Consider the following 21,064-nt stretch of genomic DNA (forward strand, 5'->3'; position numbering starts at 1 on the left):
AAGGAGTAATTGAGGTGATTAGAATAGATGCATTTAAGGGGAAACTAGATAAGCACACGTGGGAGAAAGGAATAGAAGGATATGCTGATAGGGTTAGATGAAGTAGGGTGGGAGGAGGCTCATGTGGAGCATAAACACCGGCATAGACCAGTTCGGCCGAATGGCCTGTTTTTGTGCTGTAGACTCGATGTAACTCGATGTAACCTTAAAATTAGAGCTAGGCTGTTCAAGGGTGATGTCAGGAAGCACTTCTTCAAACACAGGGTATGGGAAATCTGGAACGCTCTCCAACAAAAAGCTGTTGAGGCTAGGTCAATTGAAAATCTCCAAACTGAGATTGATGGATTTTTGTTAGGTAAGGGCATTAAGGGATATGGAACAAAGGCGGGTAAATTGAGTTAGGATACAGATCAGCCATGATCTCATTGAATAGCAGAACAGGCTCGAGGGGCTGAATGGCCGACTCCTGTTCCTATGTTCCTTTCTAAGTTCCATAATGAAGGTCTAAGGCCGATGGTGCAGAACATGACTAAGATTGCAAAGAAGACTGGACAAATAACAAAGGCCTGAATTTTAACCGCACGAACAGGTGGGCTGGGAACAGATGGGAAGGTAAAAATTGTAAAAAAACTAAAACCCGACCCCCAACTCGCCTCCAACTTCTGGTTTTAACGGAGGTGGGACGAGGGGTGGGGTGGGGGGGGGCGAGGGTGACCAACCTGCTCTGAGGAGGCTGGTCGGTCATTGAAAGCTTTCAAGGAGGCTGCGGGCCTCCATTTTTACAGCTTTTTTTATTTTTGACTCCCGAAGGGCTGGATTTCTGGGCTTTCTACTTCACGCCATGTGAGAGGAGGCAAGAAGGCCCGAAAAAGCAGGTAAGCACCTTTATCGCATTACTTGTGGACCCAGAGGAGCAGGAGTGCTTACCCCAGGCCCAACAAGCTCACCTGCAGCGACCCACCACCCCCCCCCCACCACCGGCTCAGGGTTAAAATTTAGGCCAAAACGTTGATTTCACCGAACTTGAGTTTTAATATCCTCCAAATTATAGGAGTCAGGGAAGACTAGAGGATGTATTAAAACAGAAAATGCTGGAGCTACTAAGCAGGTCAGGCAGCATCTGAGGAGAGAGAAACAGAGTTAACGTTTCAGGTCGTTGACCTTTCATCAGAACTAGGGGAGGTGTGTTGTTTAATGTAATTGTGCAAATAACAAGAAATGTTTCGCTAAAAACTGTTTAGTGTTTTACTTCAGAAGATTTTAAAAGGGTTTGGAGAGGACCCCCCAACCAATGGCCGACTCCCCCGGTGACCAAAGCCCCCCATATGACTGACCCCCAGATGACCCCCGACCCCGATGACCCCCGACCCCGATGACTCCAGACCTCCCAATGACCGACCCCCGATGACCCCCCCATGACCGAACCCCCCCCCCCCGATGACCGAACACCCGCGATGATTCCCGACTCCGACATCCCCCCCCATGACTGACCTGCCCGTGACCCCTGACCCCTCGCCACGACTGCCCACCCCCACCCCCCCCCATCACAGCCGTATCTTCTCGCATCCACTTCCTTTCTCTTCTCCCGTCCGACTGACAGCCAACCCGTCAATCAGGCCGGCCTAGTGGGTAGGAAACCGACAAAAAAAAAATAAAAGACGCCCTTACGACAAAATCGTAAGGATGTCCAGGAAACCCCTACTTCCGGGTTTCCCATCAGGAATTCCCCCAACCCCCCCGGCCGGCCCTCTTCCAGGCTCCGGGTTAAAATTTAGGCCAAAGTGTTGATTTCACCGAACTTGAGTTTTAATATCCTCCAAATTATAGGAGTAAGGGAAGACTAGAGGATGTATTAAAACAGAAAATGCTGGAGCTACTAAGCAGGTCAGGCAGCATCTGAGGAGAGAGAAACAGAGTTAACGTTTCAGGTCGTTGACCTTTCATCAGAACTAGGGGAGGTGTGTTGTTTAATGTAATTGTGCAAATAATAAGAAATGTTTCGCTTAAAACCGTTTAGTGTTTTACTTCAGAAGATTTTAAAAGGGTTTGGAGAAGTTAAGATTTTTTTTATTATAGATTTTTGAGTTCTGTTAATGTGACACTGAATTGTTTTTTGTGCTCATTAAAGTGAGGGGTGTTATTGCTGGGAGAGGGTGCACTTTCCATTTCAGTTACCCAATGACAGCATTCATCATTCCTGGGGTCAGATATAGCACAGCAGAACCAGATGCAGAGTAAAGCTCCGAAGAGCATTCCCTACTGCACTGGAGTGGCATTTTCTCACTTCTCACACTAGCAATCCTGCAGCCTCTCTGAGTAAGATTGTTAATTAGCGGCAGTTTTTTGCTGTAGGCCCATGCCCACTGGGAAGTGGATTGGGACTGTCCAAAGTAATTTCATTTAGGACCCCTTACAGTGAGCAGACAGAGAAGACTTTCATCCCATCAGTCTGAGTTAGGTTTGAACCAAAATCTCAGAGATTAAAGGCCAGTGTCAAACTGAAGGAAGGGAGGGAGGCATTTATATAACAGCTTACATAACTCCAAGACTTCCCAAAGCACTTTATAGCCAATGAAGTACTTTGAAGTGTAGTCACCGTGATAATTTAGGAAATTCGGCAGCCAATGCACGTATAATTCTTTGTACTTAAATACCTGTTTCTTCGATTATTCCTTCAATGCCTTCCTAAATTAAACTGGCAATATGATAATAATTTTTCCCTCTCTGGTTTTGAAATAAAAATGAAAGAGTTTAAAGAATCATCGGTCAGTGGCCATTTTGTTTTGCATAGTAGCATTGGGCTTGCTATTGGAAGTGGCCCTGGAAATAGTGGATGCATTGGTGATCGTCTTCCAAAATTCTATAGACTCTGGAACAGTTCCTACAGATTGGAGGGTGGCAAATATAACCCCACTATTTAAAAAAGGAGGGAGAGAAAAAACAGGGAATTACAGACCAGTTAGCCTAACTTCAGTAGTGGGGAAAATGCTAGAGTCTATTGTAAAAGATGTGATAACAGAGCACTTGGAAGTCATTAACGGGATTGGACAAAGTCAGCATGGGTTTATGAAAGGGAAATCATGCTTAACAAATCTACTGGAGTTTTTTGAGGATGTAACTAGTAGACTAGATAGGGGACAACCAGTGGATGTGGTGTATTTGGATTTTCAGAAGGCTTTTGATAAGGTCCCACACAAGAGGTTAGTGTGCAAAATTAAAGCACATGGGATTGGGGGAATGTACTGGCATGGATTGAGAATTGGTTGACAGACAGGAAATAGAGAGTTGGAATAAACGGGTCTTTTTCCGGGTGGCAGGCAGTGACTAGTGGGGTACCACAGGGATCAGTGCTTGGGCCCTAGCTATTCACAATATATATCAATGATTTGGATGAGGGAACTAAATGTAACATTTCCAAGTTTGCAGATGATACAAAGCTGGGGTGGAATGTGAGGTGTGACAGGATGCAAAGAGGCTCCAATGTGATTTAGACAAGTTGGGTGAGTGGGCAAGAACATGGCAGATACAGTATAATGTGGCCAAATGTAAGGTTATCCACTTTGGTTGTAAAAACAGAAAGACAGATTATTACCTGAATGGTGATAGATTGGGAAAAGGGGAGGTGCAACGAGACCTGGGTGTCCTTGTACACCAGTCACTGAAAGCGAGCATTCAGGTGCAGCAAGCAGTTAGGAAGGCGAATGGTATGTTGGCCTTCATTGCAAGAGGATTTGAGTACAGGAGCAGGGATGTCTTACTGCAGTTGTACAGGGCCTTGGTGAGACCACATCTGGAGTATTGTGTGCAGTTTTGGTCTCCTTATCTGAGGAAGGATGTCCTTGCCATGGAGGGAGTGCAACGAAGGTTTACCAGACTGATTCCTGGATTGGCAGGACTGACGTATGAGGAGAGATTGGGTCGACTAGGCCTACATTCACTAAATTTTAGATGAATGAGAGGTGATCGCATCGAAACATATAAAATTCTGATAGGGCTGGACAGACTGGATGCAGGGAGGATGTTTCCCCTGGCTGGGGTTCCAGAACGAGGAGTCACAGCCACAGAATACGGGGTAGAACATTTAGGACTGAGATGAGGAGAAATTTCTTCAATCAGAGGGTGGTGAACCTGTGGAATTCTCGACCACAGAAGGCTGTGGAGGCCAAGTCATTAGATGTATTCAAGAAGAAGATAGATATATTTCTTAATGCTAAAGGAATCAAGGGATATGGGGAAAAAGCGGGAACAGGGTACTGAGTTAGATGATCATTTTGAATGGCGGAGCAGGCCCGAAGGGCCAAATGGCCTACTCTTGCTCCTATTTTTTATGTTTCTATGATTCTTGATTGCTTGAGTGAGACTTGTTTGTTTGTTAAGATTACCCTTTTTTTGGATCTTAGAGTTACTGAGCCAGACTTTGCGCATAGTGGCGTAGCAACGTTCGTTGCAGCTCCTGCGAAATAAATTTACGAATGTACTTACTGCAGGCTCTGTGGCGTCGACTTGCGTGATTTTGAACTTTTAAAGAATTGCGTGCAATCTATTCAGCCTCTGGACAGGGTTGGGTGATTCACATGGAAATGTTTGTGAGACGAGAAGACACGCTCACAAAATCTGTCAGGAAGAGAATTCACGCCCACAAGCAGGCAAACAGACTTCATTCATTTAAAGTTAGTACTCTGGTAGTCATTTTAAACAAAAATTTTATTTTTTTGAATTAAAAGCCAAATAAATAATTGAATTGAGGCAGAAGGGAAAAGTAAAAAAAAATTAAAAATTAAAAATGACCAAGAACTATTAAAATAAGGAGTAATATGAGGTTCCACATTTAAAAAAATTAATTTTTAGTTGTTTGGCAGTCATAAAGAGTTATCATGCTTTTAAAACTTAGCTTAGACCTGATATTTTTAAGTGTACTTTTTGGCGAAGTATTTAGTTACTTTCCAGCTAGGCGGATGAGCAAGTTTGTGATATTTCAGTGATTTCTATGATTGTAGCGTGCGATGGCCCTTTAATTCGCAGCTGTCAAATCACCGGGCGAACCAATAAGAGCAAGTTCACGATTTCCGCATTATAGTGCACATGTGCAAATGTGGGAACTTGCTCCTTGGATTCGCCATTAAAAACGGAGACCGCTGTTGAGCTCCTCTGTTCTTTCAGGAGCAATTTCTGCTCCATTGTGTTTTTCTCTTTCAAAGATTTCAAATTTTTAATGACAGTGACAAAAATGGAATTTTTCTCTGGGCTGGACAATCATTTAGGATTGTGTATTGATAGCTAAAGTGCACACAGAGTTTATTCACGACTGTTTCTGCAACTTACAGAGATAAATATCAAGGCAGGCTGAAGACAATCAATAAGCAATCTGAGTTTTGGTTTCTGTCAAACAAAAATAAATTTATGATGCTAATCTTGACTGAATGCAGACTCATTGGTGGTGTTCTGTTGAATTGGGTCTTTGATAGCTGGCTGGACATTACCAGCCATCACAGATAATTCAAAGTGCTTAGCTCAGATTATTGAAGCTAATCAATCTGTTCAATCCTAAACATCCCAGATGATTGACACCCTGAAGTAATGGTTTTGAATGACGGCTGTATCTGGGGTGAAAACGCGGGCTCAGCCTGCAAGAGTTTGGGAGTGTTGATGATTCTGTGGCCAGAGCTTCCATCTGTAGAAATTCCTGGCCCCAGATAGTCAGTCTACAGCCAGTCGAGAGAGTAACTAGTTTGGTTTCATGGTATTATTTCACATACAGAATGAATGATCTTGTTTCAAGATTCAATGTTGGCAGATAGCTCAGGAGAAGCATCTTTGTTGTTTTTGTATATTGAGGAGAATAAGAAAGTTGGTAAACTATTGTATATATACTGTTTTGTACTGAGTACTGTTCATTTACGTAATCTATGTTAAATAAATGGTCTGTTGGTTTATAGCCTGAGTCTCAGCCTGATGGGGTGTATATTCAGTCTGCTACTAAAGTTGAGGAGAAACACAAGGCAGCAGTTGATACATTCCAGTAAGCTAGAGTACAGTGGCAAGGGTTATTTATTTGATTGCTGGATTTTGGTTTTGCTTACCTAGATATTGGGCAAGTAATGGCATACTTGCCCAATATACGGGTACGGTAGCATAGTGGTTATATTACTGGACTAAAATCCAGAATCATGAGTTCAAATCCCACCATGGCAGCTGGCGAATTTAAATTCAATTAATTAAATAAAAAATCTGGAATTAAAATACCAGTATCAGTAATGATGGCCATGAAACTACCAGATTGTCATAAAAACCCATCTGGTTCACTAATGCCCTTTAGGGAAGGAATCCTGCTGTCCTTACCCGGTCTGGCCTAGATGTGACTCCAGACCCACAGCAATGTGGTTGATTCTTAATTGCCCTCTGAAATGGCCTAGCAAGCCACTCAGTTGTAAAATCTCGCTACGAAAAGTCATAATAAGAATAAAACCGGACGGACCACTAGGCACCGGACACGACAACGGCAAAACACCAAGCCCAGTCGACCCTGCAAGGTCCTCCTCACTAACATCTGGGGACTTGTGCCAAAATTGGGAGAGCTGTCCCACAGACGAGACAAGCAACAGCCTGACATAGCCATACTTACAGAATCATACCTTTCAGCCAACGTCCCGGACTCTTCCATCACCATCCCTGGGTATGTCCTGTCCCACCGGCAGGACAGACCCACCAGAGGTGGCGGGACAGTGATATACAGTCAGGAGGGAGTAGCCCTGGGAGTCCTCAACATTGACTCCGGACCCCATGAAATCTCATGGCATCAGGTCAAACATGGGCAAGGAAACCTCCTGCTGATTACCACCTACCGTCCTCCCTCAGCTGATGAATCAGTCATCCTCCATGTTGAGCACCACTTGGAGGAAGCACTTAGGGTAGCAAGGGCACAAAATGTACTCTGGGTGGGGGACTTCAATGTCCATCACCAAGAGTGGCTCGGTAGCACCACTACTGACCGAGCTGGCCGAGTCCTGAAGGACATAGCTGCTAGACTGGGCCTGCGGCAGGTGGTGAGCGAACCAACACGAGGGAAAAACTTACTTGACCTCGTCGTCACCAATCTACCTGTCGCAAATGCATCTGTCCATGATAGTATTGGTAGGAGTGACCACCGCACAGTCCTCGTGGAGATGAAGTCCCGTCTTCGCACTGAGGACACCATCCAACGTGTTGTGTGGCACTACCACCGTGCTAAATGGGATAGATTCAGATCAGATTTAGCAGCTCAAAACTGGGCATCCATGAGGCGCTGTGGGCCATCAGCAGCAGCAGAAGTGTATTCCACCACAATCTGTAACCTCATGGCCCGGCATATTCCTCACTCTACCATTACCAACAAGCCAGGGGATCAACCCTGGTTCAATGAGGAGTGCAGAAGAGCATGCCAGGAGCAGCACCAGGCGTACCTAAAAATGAGGTGCCAACCTGGTGAAGCTACAACTCAGGACTACGTGCATGCTAAACAGCGGAAGCAACATGCTATAGACAGAGCTAAGCGATTCCACAACCAACGGATCAGATCAAAGCTCTACAGTCCTGTCACATCCAGTCGTGAATGGTGGTGGACAATTAAACAACTAACGGGAGGAGGAGGCTCTGCAAACATCCCCATCCTCAATGATGGCGGAGTCCAGCACGTGAGTGCAAAAGACAAGGCTGAAGCGTTTGCAACCATCTTCAGCCAGAAGTGCCGAGTGGATAATCCATCTCGGCCTCCTCCCGATATCCCCACCATCACAGAAGCCAGTCTTCAGCCAATTCGATTCACTCCACGTGATATCAAGAAACGGCTGAGTGCACTGGATACAGCAAAGGCTATGGGCCCCGACAACATCCCAGCTGTAGTGCTGAAGACTTGTGCTCCAGAACTAGCTGCGCCTCAAGCCAAGCTGTTCCAGTACAGCTACAACACTGGCATCTACCCGACAATGTGGAAAATTGCCCAGGTATGTCCTGTCCACAAAAAGCAGGACAAATCCAATCCGGCCAATTACCGCCCCATCAGTCTACTCTCAATCATCAGCAAAGTGATGGAAGGTGTCATCGACAGTGCTATCAAGAGGCACTTACTCACCAATAATCTGCTCACCGATGCTCAGTTTGGGTTCCGCCAGGACCACTCGGCTCCAGGCCTCATTACAGCGTTGGTCCAAACATGGACAAAAGAGCTGAATTCCAGAGGTGAGGTGAGAGTGACTGCCCTTGACATCAAGGCAGCATTTGACCGAGTGTGGCACCAAGGAGCCCTAGTAAAATTGAAGTCAATGGGAATCAGGGGGAAAACTCTCCAGTGGCTGGAGTCATACCTAGCACAAAGGAAGATGGTAGTGGTTGTTGGAGGCCAAGCATCTCAGCCCCAGGACATTGCTGCAGGAGTTCCTCAGGGCAGTGTCCTAGGCTCAGCTGCTTCATCAATGACCTTCCCTCCATCATAAGGTCAGAAATGGGGATGTTCGCTGAAGTCTGCACAGTGTTCAGTTCCATTCGCAACCCCTCAAATAATGAAGCAGTCCGAGCCCGCATGCAGCAAGACCTGGACAACATCCAGGCTTGGGCTCATAAGTGGCAAGTAACATTCGCGCCAGATAAGTGCCAGGCAATGACCATCTCCAACAAGAGAGAGTCTAACCACCTCCCCCTGACATTCAACAGCATTACCATCACTGAATCCCCCACCATCAACATTCTGGGGGTCACCATTGACCAGAAACTTAACTGGACCAGCCATATAAATACTGTTGCTACGAGAGCAGGTCAGAGGCTGGGTATTCTGCGGCGAGTGACTCACCTCCTGACTCCCCAAAGCCTTTCCACCAACTACAAGGCACAAGTCAGGAGTGTGATGGAATACTCTCCACTTGCTTGGATGAGTGCAGCTCCAACAACACTCAAGAAGCTCGACACCATCCAAGATAAAGCAGCCCGCTTGATTGACACCCCATCCACCACACTAAACATTCACTCCCTTCACCACCGGCGCATTGTGGCTGCAGTGTGTACCATCCACAGGATGCACTGCAGCAACTCGCCAAGGCTTCCTCGACAGCACCTCCCAAACCCACGACCTCTACCACCTAGAAGGACAAAAGCAGCAGGCACATGGGAACAACACCACCTGCACGTTCCCCTCCAAGTCACACACCATCCCGACTTGGAAATATATCGCCGTTCCTTCATTGTCGCTGTGTCAAAATCCTGGAACTCCCTTCCTAACAGCACTGTGGGAGAACTGTCACCACACGGACTGCAGCGGTTCAAGATGGCGGCTCACCACCACCTTCTCAAGGGCAATTAGGGATGGGCAATAAATGCTGGCCTCGCCAGCGACGCCCACATCCCATGAACGAATAAAAAAAAATACTCCAGTTTGTAAGGGACATGAGGTCCGATTATGGGAGTGTTTAGCGACTTTTACAAGTTTAGGATTTAGTTTTAGATATTCTCATAAGCAGTGTCAGTCACATCTGTCGTTGGTCTGAGCATCTTACATTTAGGGGTGGGGCCATACAGCCCAATATCAAATTATACAATAGCATAACCCAGGGGTGTAACAATAATATCTCCTTATGATCTAAACATATATGCTTTCCACATTGAACGCTCACATATGTGTGCTTTCCTCACCCATTGCACATATGTTTTTTTATTAATTCTTGGGATATAAGCATCGCTGACCAGACCATTTATTTCCTATCCCTAGTTGTCTTGCTGGACCACATCAGAGGGCAGTTAAGAGTCAACCACATTGGTATGGGTTACATACAGGTCAGACAGCAGGTTTCCTTTCCTAAAGGACATTAGTGAACTAGTTGGGTTTGTATGACAATTGACAGCTTCATAGACACTTTTACTGATACCAGCTTTTTATTTCCAGATTTTTTTAGACTGATCTCAAATTCTCAAACTGCTATGGTGGGATTTGAACTCATGTTCTCTGAATTGATTAATCCAGGCCTCTGGATAACAATCCAGTGACATAATCATTACGCTACCATACGTGTTTGTGCTCTCTTCATTTATTGCTCATGTGTGTGTGTGTGTGTGTGCTTTCTACACCCATTGTTCACATTAATGAACCAGTTTTTTTTATGACAATCGGACTGCCTTTCACGGCATTTACTGGATAATATTTCAGAATGGCAATCCTATTCTTTTTTTCCTCCTGATCCTGAGGATACTGAGGCCAACTAGAGTTCTTCCATTGTCAGCTTCTTTCAGACCGACAACTTCAGTGCAAATCAGGAATCCAACCTGAGTCTTTCCTGGTCTGCAGGACTCGGTGCCACACGAAGGGACGCATTTGACCACAAAGCAAAAACGATTTTTTCTGAATTAATGCATTATTATTACAGCATTATGCACTAGATAATAAATTTTATTTTCAAATTACAAATATGATGCAGTTTCCAGCTGAACTGTGTTGTGCCCATTAGAATTTAATTGTATCTAACGCTGGGTAGTTACAACTGTGAAGCACTTGCAATGATAGAAACCCTTCCATCCAAAATCATTCTTCTTCGGGTTATCACCATTAGTTTTAGCCTGTGACAGGCCAAATGCAGCAGCATTCTGTGATACATGCCTCAAATCAATCTGTTATAACTTGACTGTACGGAGTTGGGTCAGTCGCTGCAGCAGTTAAATGCGTGACTCATAGCCAGCAGGTCATGATTTCAGGTCCCAGAGCTACCCATCACTTTAACTCACTTGTGTAGTTGAGTGACTGTCTTTAGCTCTTGGCTGAGTCTGAAAGATGGAATGCAACAGCAAAGCATTTTATTCTGGACTGAAGGGGGAGAGAACTGACATTTAAACTCACTTGGTCTTTCATCGCAGGACTAATAGGCCAGTTGCGCTACCTCTTTTGAGTTGAAGTGATTTTGGGTGTTGGAAGTTAGCATAGCAGTCTGATTGTAGAAAGAGCTTGCACTTCTATAGCCTCTTTCCTGACCCCAGGACGTGCCAAAATGCCTTACAGCCAACAAAGTATTGTTGAAGTATAGAGAAGCACTCCATCAGCTCCTCGCAGAAGACTTCATTTTTGCGGGACCAGACTGCCACAGAGCTTATTACAAAGAGTCAGTCTATCCTGTGGACTTGGGGACCTTGAGAGAAGGGCCATCTCCCTCCAAAGAGGCTTATAATATTTTGCAGCAGTCATCTGCAGCCTTGATCTGAGGCCCTCAGCTGGCATGTCGGAGAAGAATTAGAATAGGGCAGAGAAAATCTTTTGTGGCACAAGGGTTGTACATGGTGACAGAACTAAATAATGTTTTTGTAAATAGTTGTAATAAATCACTGGAATACTTGATATGAGGTTGGTTTGGTGGTTGGTTCTCTTGTGTGACAATGGGGATCAGGTAATGTGCTGACGTTAAGGCTCAGAATTAGGATGTGATGGCTAGAAGTGAGGAGCAAGGATTTTACTTAGACTAGAAAGAGGTTGGTGACAGGAGACAGATCTCTGATGGACTGAGACTTCCAAATAGAAGTACTCTATATTTCCCTGTGAAGATGTGCCAAATGAGCCTGTCTCAGCAATCTAGTGGGACCAGCCATGGCACCTGCTTCCTCTTCTTCAGGACAGGACAGGACACACAAAGTGTGAAACTCTCTCCCATCAAAAGCAATAGATGCTAGCTCAATGAATCATTTTAAATCTGAGATCGATAGATTTTTGCTAGCCAAGGATATTAAGGGTATTTGGAGCCGAGGCAGGTAAATGGAGTTGGGATACAGATCAACCATGATCTCAATGAATGGCAGAACAGGCTCGAGGGGTTGAATGGCCTACTCCTGTTCCTAAGTTCCTATGTTCCTATGTTCATAGGCCAGATCTTCAGCATCAGCAGTGTCATCATCAGGCTCTCTGGCATTCTCGGTGACAAGGATCTACTGCCAATCCTTTCCTTACTGCAAAGTTGTGAAGCGCACAACATGTTATCGCAATTGGAAAGGACGGTGCTGGCCATATACTGCTAAGGCACCCCTGGAACCTTTCCAGACATCAGGACCTAACTTTGAGCATCCCAATAGCTTGCTCAGTTCTTATTCTTGTCCTCATGTATGCTTCACCTGCAGCACCGAAGAGGCAGGATGAGCTATGGAAGTTGGAGGTATCCCTTATCAATCTGCAGCCATTCCGGCCCATGCCCGTGCTGTTGTAAGGGAGCCCACAAACTGGACTGATGACATATGAGAGCATCATGTCAACTCTCGGCACGTCATGAGCTGTATATTTAGGGACTAGAAGCCTTTAAAGCTCAGATCAATATGGGGGTTTACATTTAGGAACATAGGAACAGAATGAGACCATCCAGCCCCTTGAGCCTGTTCCACCATTCAATTGGATTATGGATGATCTGTATCTTAACTCCATCTACCCGTCTTGGTTCCATAACCCTTAATACCCTTGCCTAACAAAAATCTATCAATCTCAGTTTTGACATTTTTAGTTGACCCCCGGCCTCAACTGCTTTTCTGGGGACACAATTCCAGATTTCTACTGCCCTTTGTGTGAAGAATTGTTTCCTGACATCATGCCTGAATGGCCTTGCTCGAAGTTTACGGTTATGCGTCCTTGATCTGGACTCCCTTACCAGAGAAAATAGTTTCTCCCTATCTACCCTATTAACTCCTTCATTCATCTCAAACCTCTCAATTATTATCTTCTATACGTGAGGGAATGCAAGCCTAGTCCATGCAACCTGTCCTCATAATTTAACCCTTTTAGGCCGGGTATCACTCTGGTGAATTTGGGGCACACAATGCCACATGGTTACAATCAGTAGCCCCCACACTCCTGGGGAATCCAGCAATTCTGAAAAATTAGATGGTCCCCTCAGGCATCTGTGTGGTAGCACTGTCAAATTATATAAATTGAGTTACCCTATCAAAGGGAGCATTTATTAGTGACTTGCCTTCTAGAGGAGTGCACAGCAAATTGGCTGAGATGGTAAAAGTCACCTGTGGCTCCCTGGAATGAGCCTGTGGCATAAATGTTGACAGCTTAGTCACTTTCTTTGCAACCGTGAGAGCTGTGCATGGTGTGGACTTTACTTGCAGATCTGGCTGTAGCAACCAATAGAGGTCCTTAAATACCTCATGACTGAAGCACCATCTCCTGAGCCAGAGCTCTGAAAACACATCTGGATCTGTACATCCTGCTGGATGAATAGTGTTAGGATGAGCTGGCTCTCTCTGGTGCTGCCTGATTAATCTTGCTGTCCTTGCGACCTCTTGCTGCTCATCTTCCTCGGCATATAGATCTTGTAGAATAGGATTCCTATTAGGAAGTCCATTGTGCAACCTTCAGAACCTAGCTCAGAAATTGTCTTGAAATGGAATGCTTTCCAAAGGTAATGTAGAATTTAAGGGAAGTCTTCCTCAATACAAAAGTGAAAAATAATTTTCCAATACCTGCACAGAGTCCCAAGGTATGGCCAACAGTCTCTGCAAGCAGTCTCAATTGAGCGATGTCCATTTAACCATGTACTTCTGCTTGATCTCTGAAACATCTTCTGCCCTCCGAGATCACTGCATTCCTCCAGTTCTGGCCTCTTGCGCAGCCCTGATTTTCATCACTCCACCATTGGCGGCCGTGCCTTCAGCTGCCTAGGTCCTAAGCTCTCGAATTCCCCCCCTAAACCTCTCCAACTCTCCACTTCTCTCTCCTCCTTTAAGACGCTCATTAAAACCTACCTCATGTCCTATTATGTGGCTCGGAGTCTAATTTTGTTTGATAAAACTCCAGTGAAGCGCCTTGGGACATTTTACTCTGTTAAAGGCGCTATATAAATGGAAGTTGTTATTGCTGTTGTTGATGGTGAACGCCTCCTGGAAAACTGCCTTTAAACATTCTCAAGGTTGAGTGGGAAGGCAAAAATCATGGAATCTAGGGCGGGTGACGTCCTCCCATCCTAACTCTATCACTTGCACGTATCTGCCAATGGAAAGTGCGAGTGCTTCTTCAGCATGCCCTGAAACTGTATGGAACTTATGCCAGGGCCCTTTTCCAGTGGAACCCCAGCATACAGAGGCTCCATCAAAAAAGTTTGGCCCCAAAAAGGCATAATTGTTGATTTAGCTAGATTTTCAAGGCTCATGTATGATTACGCCATCGCAAACTTCCCACACTCCTTATCCCAATAACTAGTCGATGTCCTACTTTAAATAGGGCTGAATTTCTTCTCCTAGCTCCACTGAAATGAAAATCAAGCAGTGCTATTAATATCTCAACAACCCTCAGTGCCCGTTCTCAATCTATATTGATGATCTTGTCGAGAAAAAATTGAATATCCGTGAGGTAGAAAATAAAAGGAAGTAACAGTTTACCAATTCCTATATCCTTCTTAGCAACAAGAGATCTCAAACCCAGAATGAATCAGGAGATTTAATTTGGCCCCCTTTACAGGAATTTTACCACTGTTAGTTAAAAAACCTAAATATATTTTATCATGATTGCTATCTCCAGCAAAACTACCAGCTGGTACAATCAGAATGTATCAGCTGGAGTGGATTCCTGCTATTGTCACTTCCAATTTGCCAGCGGAAAGAATGACGGTAAATGTGAAAAGACAACAACAGGGTTTTGCTCCTCCGTAATGGAGTTTTCATCAAGGGAACTTTCAACTCTGCAATGAAGCCGCACAAAAAATGTAAGATGCTTTTTGCTCTCCCAGTGACATCTACTGCTGCAATTTTCCAAATATCTTGATTACATTCCCCTCGTTCAGAGGGAGCTGTGAGTTCTTGGGTCTGACTGAAGTGACAAGAAAATGATAATAGCATCTATGTGTGGGTGAGCACTTTGCGGCAAGGGCCGTGAATTGGCAACGGATAAAATATGAATGGAGTGGGGTCGGGGGTGGGGGGTCTGCAAAACAGAACTGGTAAGTAAAGTAAAAAGAACCATAAGATAGAATTACATAGAATTTACAGCAAAGGAACAGGCCATTCGGCCCAACTGCCTTGTGCCGGAGTTTATGCTCCACACGAGCCATTAGATAAGATGGCGATAAATGGAGCACGTAACGTTTTTATCTCAAAAAGATTCCAAATTGATTCTACGAAGCCATCTATTTAGATACAATAAAAATTGTAAAAAACAGTTAGAAAAAAATGTTATTCGGTATAGAAGGTCCGATGATTGATTCCTAATGTGTGCTGAGTTAACTGATGTCAGACGGGGCAGCAGTTGAACTATTATAATTGGACTCATGGCCCTAGGCCATGGAGGGGTAAAGAATCATCCATTATATCGAATGACTCCTGCTGGAATGTGTATATACATGGACAACAGGTGAGGACGGGATCTGGCTGGAATGTGAAGCCCCCGCCCAGCCGAAAACCCCACCAAGGTTTGAGTGTGCTGCTGACGTTCATTGTCTAGGTTCACACATCAAAAAAGGCCATTTGGGCAACATTCCATCCAGTGCCCATGGAAGAGCAACACAGCATAAAAATGCAGGAGGTGCCCCTGGAATTGTACCCGAGTGTGAGTTTGTGGGAGATACCATAGAAGAACCATAGAGCCATAGGAAAGATACAGCACAGAAGGGGGCCATTCGGCCCATCGTGTCCGTGCCGGCTCGAAGAACAACCAGGTGCCCATTCTAATCCCACCTTCCAGCACCCGGTCCGTAGCCCTGCAGCTTAAAGCACTTTAGGAGCAGGTCCAGGTACTTTTTAAAAGAGTTGAGGGTCCCTGCCTCTACCATCAATTCGGGCAGTGAATTCCATACACCCACCACCCTCTGGGTAAAAAAGTTTTTCCTCATGTCCCCTGTAATCCTTCCGCCAATCAGCTTAAATGTATATCCTTTAGTTCTTGAACTCTCCGTTAGGGGAAACAGATACTTCCTGTCCACTCTATCTGGGCCCCTCATAATTTTGTACACCCCAATCAAGTCTCCCTTCAGCCTCCTCTGCTCCAAGGAAAACAACCCCAGCCTATCCAAAATCTCTTCGTAGCTGCAATTTTTAAGCCCTGGCAACATTCTTGTAAATCTTCTCTGCATTCTCTCCAGAGCAATTGCATCCTTCCTGTGATGTGGTGACCAGAACTGCGCACAATACTCCAGCTGTGGCCTTATCAGTGTTTTATACAGTTCCATCATTACATCCCTGCTTTTTTATTCAATACCTCGTCTAATAACGGAGAACATTCCGTATGCCTTCTTCTCAACCTAATCTACCTGTACTGCCACCTTCAGGGATCTGTGCACATGCACTCCAAGGTCTCTCACTTCCTCTACCCCTCTTAATATATTCCCATTTACTGTGTATTCCCTTTTCCTGTTTGCCCTCCCTAAGTGCATTACCTCACACTTCTCCAGGTTGAACTCCATTTGTCACTTTTCTGCCCACTCCACCAACCCATTGATATCTTCTTGGAGTCTACAGCTATCCTCTTCACTATCAACTACACGGCCAATTTTTGTGTCATCTGCAAATTTGCCAATCGTGCCCTCTACATTCAAGTCCAAATCATTAATATATATCACAAACAGCAAGGGACCAACACTGAGCCCTGTGGCACACCACTGGAAACGGATTTCCATTCGCAAAGACATCCATCGACTTTTACCCTTTGTTTCCTGTTACTGAGCCAATTTTGGATCCAATTCACCACATTTTCCCGTATCCCATGAGTTTTTACCTTTCTGACCAGTCTGCCATGTGGGACCTTGTCAAATGCGTTACTAAAATCCATGTAGACAACATCCACTGCACTACCCTCATCAATCCTCCTTGTCAGTTCCTTAAAGAATTTAATCAGATTTGTAAGGCATGACCTTCCCTGAACAAATCCCTGCTGACTATCCTTGATTAAACCTTGCCTTTCCAAGTGACAGTTTATCCTATCTCCCAGTATTGATTCTAATAGTTTGCCCACCACCGAGGTAAGGCTGACCAGCCTATAATTGTTCGGTCTTTCCCTCGTACCCCTTTTAAACAATGGTACTATGTTTGCAGTCTTCCAGTCCTCCGGTACTTCCCCTGTATCTAGTGAGGATTGGAAAATGATCCGTTATTTCCTCTCTGGCTTCCTTCAATAGCTTAGGAAACAATCCATCTTGCCCTGGTGACTTATCAACTTTCAAGGATTCCAGTCCCTCTAGTACTTCCTCTCTCGTTATGTTTTCCTTATCCAATATTTCACACCTCTCCTCTTTAACTACTACGTCCAGATCATCCCTTTCCTTTGTGAATACGGAGACAAAATATTCATTTGAAACCCTACCCACATCCTCTGTTTCTACACACAAGTTACCCTTATCATCCCTGATAGGTCCCACCTTTTCCTTCGCTATCCTCTTGTTCTTAATGTACTGATAAAATATCTTTGGGTTTTCTTTAATCTTACTAGCTAATATTTTTTTATGCCCTGTCTTTGCTTTCCTTTGTTCCTTTTTTACATCATCCCTGTACTTTCTATACTTCTCTAATCTTTCTGCAGTATTTAGTTTTATGTGACATTCATAAGCTTTCTTTTTCCGTTTTATCTTGCCCCGTATACTTCTAGACAACCAGGGGGCTCTAAATTTGGCAGTGCCACCCTCTTTCTTTGAGGAGATGTGTCTGCATTATACCTGCAGAATTTCACTTTTTAGTGCCTCCCACTGGCTTGCCATTTCTCCTCAAGTAGTTGTGTCCAGTCCACTTCTGCCAAATCACCTCTTAGTTCTGTAAAATTTGCCTTCCCCCAATTTAAAATGTTTACTCCTGATTTAACGCTGTCCTTTTCCATAATAATGCTAAAACTAACTGAATTTGTGGTCACTATCCCCAATATGGTCACCCACTGTCACTTCACCCACTTGCCCATCTTCATTTCCCAGGACTAAATCTAGAATTGCATCCCCTCTTGTTGGGATTGTCACGTACTGGCTAAAAAAGTTCTCCTGAACACCGATCAAGAATTTTGCGTCCTCTGTGCCCCTCACACTGTTTGAATCCCAGTTGATGTTAGGGTAGTTGAAGTCCCCTACTATTATTGCCCCCTTATTTTTGCACTCAGAAATTTGCCTATATATTTGTTCTTCTATCTCCATTTCGCTATTCGAGGGTCTATAGTACACTCCTAGTTGTGTGACTGCCCCTTTTTTATTTCTTAGCTCAAACCATATGGCCTCGATTGATGATCCATTTAGCATATCATCCCTTCTCACAACTGTAATTGATTCTTTAACCAATAATGCTACCCTTCCACCTTTTTTATCACCCACTCTATCCTGCCTGAAAACTCTATATCCAGGAATATTGAGCTGACAATTATCCCCCTCTTTAAGCCAGGTTTCCGTTATAACAATGATATCATGCTGCCATGTGTCTATCTGTGCCCTTAGCTCATCTGCTTTGTTTGTAATACTCCTTGCATTGAAGTATATACCCTTTAACCCCGTCAAATTCCTGTGCTGAACACTATTTAACCTTTGCTTCTTTTGCCTTTCTGAGACGCTAACTACGTCACTAACTGCTTTTCTACTTCCCGTTCCTTGGTCTGAATTTGTCCTATCTGTACCTGGTTGGTGCAGGTAGAAGTGTACAATAGTGTGAGTTTGGGGGAGGTACTCGTCAGTGCAGGTAGAATTGTACCCTAGTGTGAGTTTGAGGGAGGTATTCGTCAGTGCAGGTAGAATTGTACCCTAGTGTGAGTTTGAGGGAGGTATTCGTCAGTGCAGGTAGAATTGTACCCTAGTGTGAGTTTGAGGGAGGTATTCGTTAGTGCAGGTAGAAGTGTAAGAGAAAAAGTACTTGAGAAACTAATGGGACTAAAAGCTGATAAATCCCCTGAAACTGATGGCTTACATCCGAGGGTTCTAAAAGAGGTGGCTGCAGAGATAGTGGTTACGTTGGTAATGATCTTCCAAAATTCCCTAGATTCTGGAACAGATCCAGCAGATTGGAAGGTAGCAGACATAACCCCCCTATTCAAGAAAGGAGGGAGAGAGAAAACAAGGACTACAGGCCAGTTTGCCTGACATCAGTCATCAGGAAAATACTGGAATCCATTATTAAGGAAGTGGTAACAGGGCACTTAGAACATCATAATATGATTAGGCAGAGTCAACATGGTTTTATGAAAGGGAAATCGTGTGTGACAAATTTATTAGAGTTTTTGAGAATGTAACTAGCAGGGTAGATAGAGGGGAACCAGTGGATGTAGTATATTAGGATTTTCAAAAGGCATTCAATATGGTGCCACATAAAAGGTTGTTACACAAGAGAAGGGCTCATGGGATTGAAGGTAACATATTAGCATGGATAGAGGATGGGTTAACGGACAGAAAACAGAGAGTAGGGATAAATGGGTCATTTTCAGGTCGGCAGGCTGTAACTAGTGGGGTACCGCAAGGATCGTTGCTTGGGCCTCAGCTATTTACAATATTAATGACTTGGATAAAGGGACCGAGTGTAATGTGTCCAAGATTATTGACGATACAAAGCTAAGTGGGATAATAAGCAGTGAGGAGGACACAAAGAGTCTGCAAAGGGATATAGAGTAGGCAAGAAGGTTACAGATGGAGTATAATGGGGAAATGTGAGGTTATTCACTTTGGTAGGAAGAATAGAAAAACAGAATATTTTTTAAATGGTGAGAAACTATTAAATGTTGGTGTTCAGAGAAACTTGAGTGTCCCGGTACAAGAAGCACAAAAAGTTAGCATGCAGGTGCAGCAGGCAATTAAGAAAGCAAATGGCATGTTGGCCTTTATTGCAAGGGGAGTTGGACTACAAGAGCAAGGAAGTCTTACTGTAGTTGTATAGGGCTTTGGTGAGACCTCATCTGGAGTACTGCGTACACTTTTGGTCTTCTTATTTAAGGAAGGAAATACTTGCCTTAGAGGCAGTGCAATGAAGGTTCACTAGATTAATTCCTGGGATGAGAGGGTTGTCCTATGAGGAGACGTTGAGTAGAATGGGCCTATACCCGCTGGAGTTTAGAAGAATGAGAGGTAATCTCATCAAAACTTATAAGATTCTGAGGGGGCTTGACAGGGTAGATGCTGAGAGGTTGTTTCACTTGGCTGTAGAGTCTAGAACTAGAGGGCATAGTCTCAGGATAAGGGGTCAGCCGTTTAAGACTGTGATAAGGAAGAATTTCTTCACTCTGAGGGTTGTGAATCTTTGGAATTCTCTACTCCAGAGGGCTGTGAATACTCAGTCATTGAGTATATTCAAGGCTGAGATGGATAGATTTTTGGACTCTAGAGGAATCAAGAGATATGGCGATTGGGCAGAAAAGTGGAGTTGAGGTTGAAGATCAGCCATGGTCTGATCGAATGGTGGAGCAGGCTCGAGGGGCTGTATGGCCTTCTCCTGTTCCTATTTCTTATGTTCTTATGTACCCTAGTGTGAGTTTAGGGGTGGGACTGGTCAGTGCAGGGAGAAGTGTACCCTAGTGTGAGTTTGGGTGCGGTACTGGTCTCTGCAGGCAGAAGTATACCCTAGTGTGAATTTGTGGGAGGTACTCGTCAGTGCAGGTAGAAGTGTACTCTAGTGTGAGATTGGGGGTCATACTGGTCAGTGCAGGCAGAAGTGTACTCTAGTGTGGATTTGGGAGAGGTAATGGTCAGTTTAGGTAGAAGTGTACCCTAGTGTGAGATTGGGGGTTATACTGGTCAGTGCAGGTAGAAATGTACCCTTTGTGAATTTGGGGAGGTACTGGTCAGTGCAGGTTGAAGTGTATTCTAGTGTGAGATTGGGGGTGCTACTAGTCAGCGCCTGTGAAACTGCACCTCAAGGTATCTTTATACTTTTATCACAAGAGGAGAAGACAATTAATGGATTTTTTAATGTCCTTTTTTTCATTTTCTTACATTTATATTGATCCTTATCCCAAAGGAATATTACACTGGACACGAAAAATACTTCCTTCTCTTTTTTGAATAGTGGCATGTGATCTTTTACATTCACCTGAGCAGACAGACAGGACATTGGTTTAACATTTCATCTGAAAGACAATATCTCTGACATTGCAGCACTCATCTGTACTGCACTATAGTGTCAGCTTATACCGTTTGCT

The sequence above is a fragment of the Heptranchias perlo genome, chromosome 14 (assembly GCF_035084215.1).
Source record: "Heptranchias perlo isolate sHepPer1 chromosome 14, sHepPer1.hap1, whole genome shotgun sequence".
NCBI lineage: Eukaryota > Metazoa > Chordata > Chondrichthyes > Hexanchiformes > Hexanchidae > Heptranchias > Heptranchias perlo.